The following is an 8,972-nucleotide window of genomic DNA, read 5'->3' as shown; positions in this document are numbered from 1 at the left end:
GAAAAAAAATCTGTGACATCTCCAGTGTTTAACCTAGTTACCAGCTATTACAAATGTTTTCTTGAGTGTGTTCTTCAAGCATCATCGTCCCAACTGTATAAGTGCAGACAGCACACGTACGGGCTGCACAACAGATTCGGTCCTCAACCCAGTAATGCTGAGGCCATTATCAAAAGTCTGCTTGCTGCAAAGTCTCGTAAAAAAAAGGACATGCTAAAAGGAGGCAGTGAGACTATGAAGGTAGCTGCTAGTCTGTATGGTCATGTCAGCTTTCCCAGGGTGTTCTATAGGAGACAAGAAAAAAGAGGTTTTAGGACACTTGACAGAGCTTCGGCCAAGGCTTCTCCTCAATGAGCCTGCCAGAAAGATTGGATTCAATTGTCCTCTTCAAATATGCATTTACTTTTTACACAGCCCTCCAGTATCTGGCATAAGGAGGGATGAACCTGCTTTATCCAACATGCACTGTGCTGTCTTGCATCTGCCCATACTTGGTCTCTCACTGAGGGACTTCAGAATGAGGCATTTCAAGTGGATGGGAATATACCCTTCCAACCTGGAACAGAACCAGGTCTATTCAAGGCAGACTAACTATAGGCAGCTAACTGTTCTTCCCTTCCAGGACTGAACCACCAGTTTATAGGTGAACATGCTATGTCATCTGGCTCCCAGGCTGCTGTATTTTATGCAGGATTACCAGTAAAGGGGTTTCTTTTAACCTCAGAAGGTTAAATTCAAGCTTTGGATTAATCACACTAATGTTCCGAGCTGGTGCCTGGGAGACAAATACAGCAGGTAAGCCTAGTGGCACCACCCCAGATGGAGTTCTGGGATGGAAAGTGTACAGTAAAGGGGTTAAAACGCAGGTGTACTGACCAGACAAAACACATAAACCCATATATAAAGACCAAAAAGTCTCTTGTGATGTTAACAAACCAGAAGGGCAAAGACACACGAAAGATGCAGACATGTTGTCCATCACAATGTCAGACTGAGTGGGAGAGGAGTCTGACAGGGTTACAAACTCCAGACAATTTTACCCTGTCCTTGGGATTAGCTGTGAAAACCTTGCACACTGAAGGCCTGGACTTGCACTTGCATTGCAAGGCATCAGTCAAACACCGGCCATTTTCTACAGCCCAGGGTATCAGATGGGGTACATGATCAAGTAGGCGAGGGAGACAAATTTGAGCTATGGTTGCAAAGGTAATTTTTGAGTATTCCTATTCTTCAACAAACCTATATTTAATTCCTTGTTTCAGGATGAGATATCTCAAAAAACTGGGCATAATCTTTGGTTTCACGAGTAGAAAAGTATTTAACTATTTGTGTGACTAGCATTTTTATGGATGTCTAAGAGTGTTAACAGAAGCACAGTGTATCTGTTTAAACTGTTCCAGCAGCTCATAGAGTTATGGTGTCAGATATTTTTCAGATTAGTCCTTTTAGCAGCTGATAACATATGGATCTTAGCTGAGAGGCTATGATGTAAGCCTTGCAAAAGGCCTGAAAGGCAAATTAAGCAACAACATGACTGGTGCTCTGGCATGATAACAAAATGTGTTTCTTTCTAAGAGGTGCACAGTGGGGAGAGGTATTCCCTCCCCTTCACTCTTCTTGCATTCACCCTCAGGCACGAGATGACAGACTCTGTGCTAACTATCTCAGGCTGCTTTGTACAGCTGAGGGTACCAGCTGTCCTTCTGGCAGACCCTAACAGCGTGACAGAAGGGCAGCACCTGGAGGAGCTGGCAGCCTCCTTGCCTCTCCCCGTGGGCTCCTCCAGCCTACCCCAGAGCCATTTAGGTGGGGAAAGCACAGGAAGGGCATCCCAAAGAGATGAGCTGGGGGAAAGAAGGGGAGACAGAGAGAGAGAGAGAGAGAGAGAGGGAGGGAGAGAGGGAAAAAAAGGCAGAAATGAGAAGACTACAGAGTTGGGTTGAGGAGGAATGAAAGGCTGCTTTACCCCTAGACCAGTTGCTCTTTTCCTGGGCACTGTTGCCTGTGAATGGATAGGAGCAGAGATGGCACCTGGAACAGGGTAGGATGAGATAGTGTGGAAACCATGGGGCAGGCTTTCTGCTCGTGAATACCCTGTTAATAGCCAGAAAGCTGGGATGGGGTTTGCCTGCTGCCTCAATCCTGAGTGTCACTGTGCTCCCTGCTTGCTGCAATCAACCCAGTTTGGTGAAGGGGGCAGAAAAAAGGACAGGAAGAAGAAAACAGAGAATGGCCTACCTGGTCATTATGATCTGGGACAAACAGCCATCAATTAAAGGGTAAGAGAGTAGGAGGGAGATGGGGACCACTCTCAGAAAGGGCTGCAGGACTCCCTCAGTCCTGAGGGGCCTACCCTGAGCCCTGCAGGAACATTATCAATGCTACCTTTCCTGCTCAGAACAGGGGCAACTTCTCTAAGACCCAAAACCAGGTGACATCTGACCTACAGTTATAGGGTTTTCTTCCTGAGAGTGGGTTCTGCTGCAGTGGGTCCACACATTGCACTGAACTCTGAGACTTCCCGTAGCCCAGCTGCATGTTCCAGTGGCAGAGCCTGCATAATGACTCCCTAAGCTAACCTGGTGCTTTTCTGGATACTTGGAAATCCAGCCTGGCCTCAGTAACAAAGTACAGACACACACTGGAACATGTTGACATATCCTGTGCTGTAATGCTGTAATGGGGGAAACTCCTGTTTTTGAAATCATTATACTACCTAGCTGAACATCATAAAGTTCAAATAACTCTAACTGGCTGTAGTCTAGCCAGGAAACCTCCACCGCTGGGGTGAGTTCATTAAAGCTGAACTTCTGGAAACTCAGAGGTGTTTAGAGAGCCTGTTAATTACTGTACTAATCCTTTAGACAATGCTGGCTCCCGGGATTTCCGCAGAATTAGCACTTTAGTAGAAGTTGAGATCACTCTACTCCCTCCTCATGGGAGTACCTCCTTATGAAAATACTGCCAGTGTCTTCTCCAGGGCCACACATACATAGGTAAGGCAGTCGGGAGAGTCAGAGGGTGTCAGAAGCTGGCCCTGAACATTTCTTAGCAGATGTGAGTCCTTTTTGTCTCATTACCATGGGGCTGATGTCGTCTGTTTACTATGTTTGTCTGACGGCTATGAAGCTCAGATGGTTCCTACCCACGGTGGAATGAGTGGCATATTTTTTCCAAAATCATGTCTCTTCAAGTACCTTAACCCTGTAGGCTCAGCAAGCCAACAGGTCAGCAGAGGGACAGAGTACTCTGGAGCCAGAGTATGGGTTTAATGACAGTGTGGAAACCAAATGCCTAATCCATGAAAAATGCCTAAGACAAAACAGGAACAACCAAATCATAACCTCAGTAACACTGGGAACAGAGCTCAGCAAAACAGTTGTATTCATTCAGTCAGGTGAAGTAGCAGCTGCCCAACAGCTCTCACTCTTTCCAACTGGACACTCACATTCCCAAACATAAGCCTTCCATACAGGGGGGCAAGTGATGCCCCTACACAGCAGAAGAAACAGCAGTGTTTTGTGGACCCATTGTAGTTAATGAACTTTGTCAGGCTGATCAATGATTTTCTAGCAGATTCACCAGGCTGAAAAGCAATCACAACTGGTTTGTGTCACTCCATCTACCACAGCAACACGCATCAGCTACCACCATGCCATGGGCATGAGAATGCTGATCAGAACTCCTGGCCATCCCATTGCTTCCGTGGTACTCCTTCAGCCAGGCTAGGGACTTAGCACATTCAGCTGGAGTCACTTATACATACAATTTCCCAAGGACATTCAGGCACACAAGTCTCACTTATCTAGGCACTGGGGTTTCCAGCATGACTGTTCACAAAGTGAGAACCCCAGGAGCCCTCAGTGGATCCCCAACCACCCCACAGAATACACCTGCTCCCCTGCAGGCAGAACAGAAGAATCCAAGAGCTGAAACTGAACTCATACCCGTGTTTAATGAGTGTGGGGGCTCCTGGATAAGGCCAGCATGGAACATGCTGCACAAAGCATATTGAGCCAGAGGCCCACCTATGTATTAGAAGGGTCTGTAGCTCTTGACCTGCATTAACTATTATGGTAAATGTTACTTTTGGGGGAAAATAACATTTGAATGAGACAAGAAAGGACAAGACAAAAAACATCCCTGGCAGCAAGTCGAGAGAGAAGCTATAGAGATTCCCCAGAAAAGTGCCCTTTTCCTGATTTTATCCCCAGGGCAGTAAATGATCTCCCATAATACTTCCACATAGCAATCATAAAGTTTTTTCTCTAGGCACACAGACTCCTTCCTGGTTCTCCCTCCTTATTGGACACTGTACACACTAATGCACCCCTTGCTCAGATGGGACTGCTGCACACTGGCTGGTTGTTAAGCTTTGTGCATACATATAACAGGCTCCCAAATATAAGCAAAATCAACAAAAGGCAGGGGAAAAGGGGGGAAGCAGACAGAATTCTGATTGGTGGCAGTTGCTTCCTGTGTGAGCCCATTACAGCACCACTAGCGGAGTCGAGGTTGCAAGACCAGCAGCAAAACAACAAAAGAAGAGTCCAGCAGATGATCTGCAAAACAAACCACAGCATCTTGTGTGAAAAAGTGCTGCACTGTGAGTAGAAGGCAGGTTGCAGAGCTGCAAGTTCCAACTTGCAAGCAAGTCTGTTTGCAAAAACCTTTGACCTTGCAAAAGCCGCGGCACCTCTGGTACCCTGCAACAAACAGCTCCAGCAGGAAGCAGTGTGGGTTGGGTTAGTCAGTAAGCTAGTGCAGAAAGCCTAAAGTTCCTACCCCATACCTAATATGGACCCATCAGTGTAAGAATCTGAGCTGCTCTCACCTTCATCCCAGCCAGTCCATCGCTACCATGTGTTCGTGGCCACCCTGTGCAGGAGTGTGCTCCCTTGTGCAAAGGCAGGAGCTGGACAAGTGTTTATGCTGGGGATCCAGAGAGAGGTTATGTCTTCCTGGTCTGCTCTAGTCCTCTGCAACTCACTTGTGTCAGGCTTAGACAGGTGTAGGCTCATCCTCTTTCTTCAGGCACTAAAATCTCTATATGCATTGCCTTGGAAAGTCTCTGCATCTGATCTGAAGACAGAGGAGAGTCAGAGGGGTAGCCCTCAGTTGTTTCTGCAGAGTGGAGCATCCACTCCACCATGCAGAGACATCCTCATCCAGATGATAGCACTTGAGCTATCATTCAATATAAATTGGGACCTTCAGGAAAGAGTGGTCATTTACTGGATATTGCAAACTAAAATTTTACTGCAACCTGTGGTTTTCTGTCTTCTCGTATATAAATCAGGTTTAGCACTGGCAGCTCTGAGAAGATAGTCTGTGAAAGCACAGTTCCTTTGTAAAGAGAACAAAGGGCAGTTTTTTGTTGCTAGCTGTGACCTGTTGTACCTTAGTAAGGCAGACTGATGAAGAAGACTGGGCTTGGCCTAAGCTTGGATTGAGAAGCATAAAATTTCCACATTCAGTAAGAAGTCCTTCTGCTGTCTCTGTGTACAAGCTTTAGTTAACTCTTCAGGGGCTAGCACAATTTAACAGCCTGCTTGTGGTCTCAGAATGGGATCTAGATCATGTAGGTATCAGTCATGTAACCTGAACCCCATTAGGCTTGGGATCATTGTGACAGTCGTGCTGTTGTAGCATTTTGACAATTATTAGACAGCCCTAGACCTTCTGTCTGCTTGTGAACTTTCTCCAAAACTGGCGTGGCCAAACACATAGGTCTGAACAAATCCAACAGTTCTTGCTATTTGGGCAAGGGAGTCATGTGCACAATATTCTGCAGCCTAACGTGTTAGATACTGATTTCTATAAGCCCATCAACCTTAGGTTAGAGAAAATAATACCTTTGTGTCCATTATAAAGAACAGTGCTGTAGGAGGGTCTTGACAAAGTCTTGCTACCAGGCTCTTTGGTTCTTAAGTCTGTGTATTCTCTCATGATCTGAAAACAACAGGATACAGGAGGGAGAAGTGGGAAGAAAGAGACAAGTCCTTCCTCTCTGGTCACTAATGTGCCATAAATGAGTTTCCAGTTGGAGAAGTATGGCAGGCAGTGGTGCCTGAGGAGGCCAAGCTGTACAGTGCCTCCCTAATGAAACGACTGTCTCTTAGGAGGCTTGACAATGCTGTCAGACCCTTAGTCCCTGAGCAGAGCAAGAAGCCATTCTGCCTCAACTTGCTCTGCCCCCTCTTTCTACAGACGGGGACAAGACACAACTTTTAGGCCTCATCTAGCTGCAACCAAATTACATGGTGCATAGCAACGAGGAATCAGTCACAGTTAGGTTTTTGAGAAGACAGAATAGGGTGATGTTTTCTTTCCCTGTGTGCGTTGCTGCACAACATTGCCATATACAAACAAGGTTTTTCACTCTGAGGGGGCAGAGGGAGATCTTGTTCAGGCTGTTATGTATGTCAGGAACAGCTTAATCACCAGTAGGGTTGCTTACTTGCCTGAGACCATTGCTTTATCTTTCAGGAATCATCAATGTTCCACTTAGGAAATATTTTTGCCTCTAGTGATTTGTATGTGTGTGTTAGCTATCCAGCTAAAGATGGCATGACTAAATAATCCAACAAGTGTTTTATCAGCTTGTGTTTGCTCCTGATTCAAAGACAATGCCCCCCAAACAGTCATTACCCAGGAATGCAGATCTTAGAGCTTTGGCATTAAATTTCACTTAATGGAATTTGCTGCACAGATAAAACACAAAAAACAGCAAGTCCTGACTCTGAGGACATTTCCTCTGATAACAAACAGTTGACATAGGAAAAAATATAATTTATCCACTGGTTTGTCTGAGGTCAATGATTTAAAAAAACAAAAGGGATTTTTTCTTGTTGTGGTTTTTTGGTTTTTTTTAATCCAGACAAGCACCCCAAAAGAATGGATTTCAAATTGATGAGGTAATTCATCCTGATTTTCAGGTCATATGAGCTCACTTGTTGCCGGACATGCTTTAGAGGACTGGCACTAGAAACTGCAGAGGAGTTGTGTTTCCATTTCGGAGGAAACCACGCTTCAGAGCTGGTGCCCTAAGAGCCCTCTGGACAGCCAAGTGTGACAGAGATATGACTCTAGACAGGGCAGTGGAAATGAGTGTTATATGTACTTCAGATAGATGCCTTTGGAACAAAACCAGCATCCACAGACATGTTGGTCCTGATGGCCTTCTGTGACTGATGTCTGCCAGGACAGTCATGGGGAACCTTTCTCTGGTACACCACAGTGGCCTTCTAAACTGGAGACTGAACATGATGGTAGAAACTCAGGGAAAACCAGGAAGGGCTTTGACCTTTCCAGAGTACTGCTATCTTCCACACATGCTGCTGTCTTCATGAGTTTTGCTCTCATGTCTTCTTTGCCTCTTATGTCAGGGGCCACTGTCCCCTCCTTCATTGATTCCAACGGTTGCAATGGGGATGGGAGGGAACCGAGAGGGGTTGTAATGTGGTTTGCAACCTTGGAACATTAAGAATTTGCATGGTGGGCAATTGCCCCCAAGTTACTTCTTGGGCAGTCAAGGTCCCAGAAAAACTTATCAAAGCATCAGGTGGAGATCAAGTAATGAGATATATATACTGTCCATATGCCTCCCTTCTAAAGGATACAATTCCTGCTTTTGCATTCTTCATTCCCCATCCTCCTCGCCTGGCCCTCCTCTCTGAACTTGGGAAGGTTCACCCGTGTTGCACCATGAGATGATTGATTTCCTTGTGCCAAAGCAAAGGCCTGAGCTGTTCCACAGTGCTGGGTGAAGCTTGCAGCATAAATTAGCTGCCAGTGCTCCTTTAGTGGGTAGAGAAGAACACTGCACAGAACAATGTGCCCAGTGGGGGTGTGGAAAAGATAATTCTTCTCAGTTCCTGTTTATTGCTTGTCTCCCTTAATGACAGTCCTGAAATTAAGGTGTGCACTGCATTTACCATCTCTGTTAAAAAAGGAAACAACATCTCAGCCCTAGAGGGCATGATGGAAGAGACACCGAGTGGTTTGACATTTGCTATCAGAAATAGCAGCGTGCATGCTCTTTTCAGAAGCAGATTTCAGTCCCAGGGTGAGATATTATTAATGACAGTATACCTGGATAGGCCCAGACTTTCTCAGGGAGAAAAGAATAGAGCAATAACTCAGTACTTTGTGCAGGCAGGCTTCTCTGCCCTGCTCTAAGAGCATGGGTATTGCAAGTGCGTGTGGAACAGACCCACCTGCAAAGTAAAAGATGGTGTATTATGGGGGCCCCTGGTTTTTAAAGCCTTGGAGTCCTCTAAGGAACTCAGGTGGTGGAGAAAACCATTTCCTCTGGAAAGGAACTCCATTTTCTGCAATTTTCTACAGTTTTCTAGTACAGTAGTCTACCCATCCAGTGTCACCTTTGCTAAAGTACAAAGAAAGAGTGGCAAGGATGTGGCATGAAGAATGACATCTCGACTGACCTACAGCAGCATTCAGGACCCTGTTCTCATAAGGAGCTTGGTCACTGTCCTTTTTCCAATGTTTTACACCCATAGTGTGCTGACAATGACAAATATCACCTGGAGCAGAGATCTTTCTAGTCATCTCACCTTTCCAATAATCAAGTACTAAGAAGTAATGCATTCTTGCTGTTGGGAAAATTGCAGACTTCTAGCTAGTTCTGCAGTTTGGAGGGCAAACGAAGATGACAGCAGGCAGGAGAGGTTATTTAGAGAGTGGGTTGGAAAATTGATTTGTTCCAACCATAAAGCAGTGTGGGTGAGAATAAAAATAGAAACCCTTAGTCAGAAATTTCTGCATTCACTATCCATACTTACAGCATTTGGTGGAATGTGGACACGAGCCCTTTGAGGGCACTGAAATTTACTTTTGCTTATTATTTCCCTTTTCTAAAATATTTTCTCTTGTCAAAATCCCTAAATATCAGAAAATGGATCTTTCAAGAAAGAACTACCTTCTCAGTAAAAAATCTGGGTCTGATTTTT

This window comes from Chiroxiphia lanceolata, chromosome Z (assembly GCF_009829145.1).
Source record: "Chiroxiphia lanceolata isolate bChiLan1 chromosome Z, bChiLan1.pri, whole genome shotgun sequence".
In the NCBI taxonomy this organism is placed as follows: Eukaryota; Metazoa; Chordata; class Aves; order Passeriformes; family Pipridae; genus Chiroxiphia; species Chiroxiphia lanceolata.
This window is presented reverse-complemented; position numbering follows the sequence as displayed.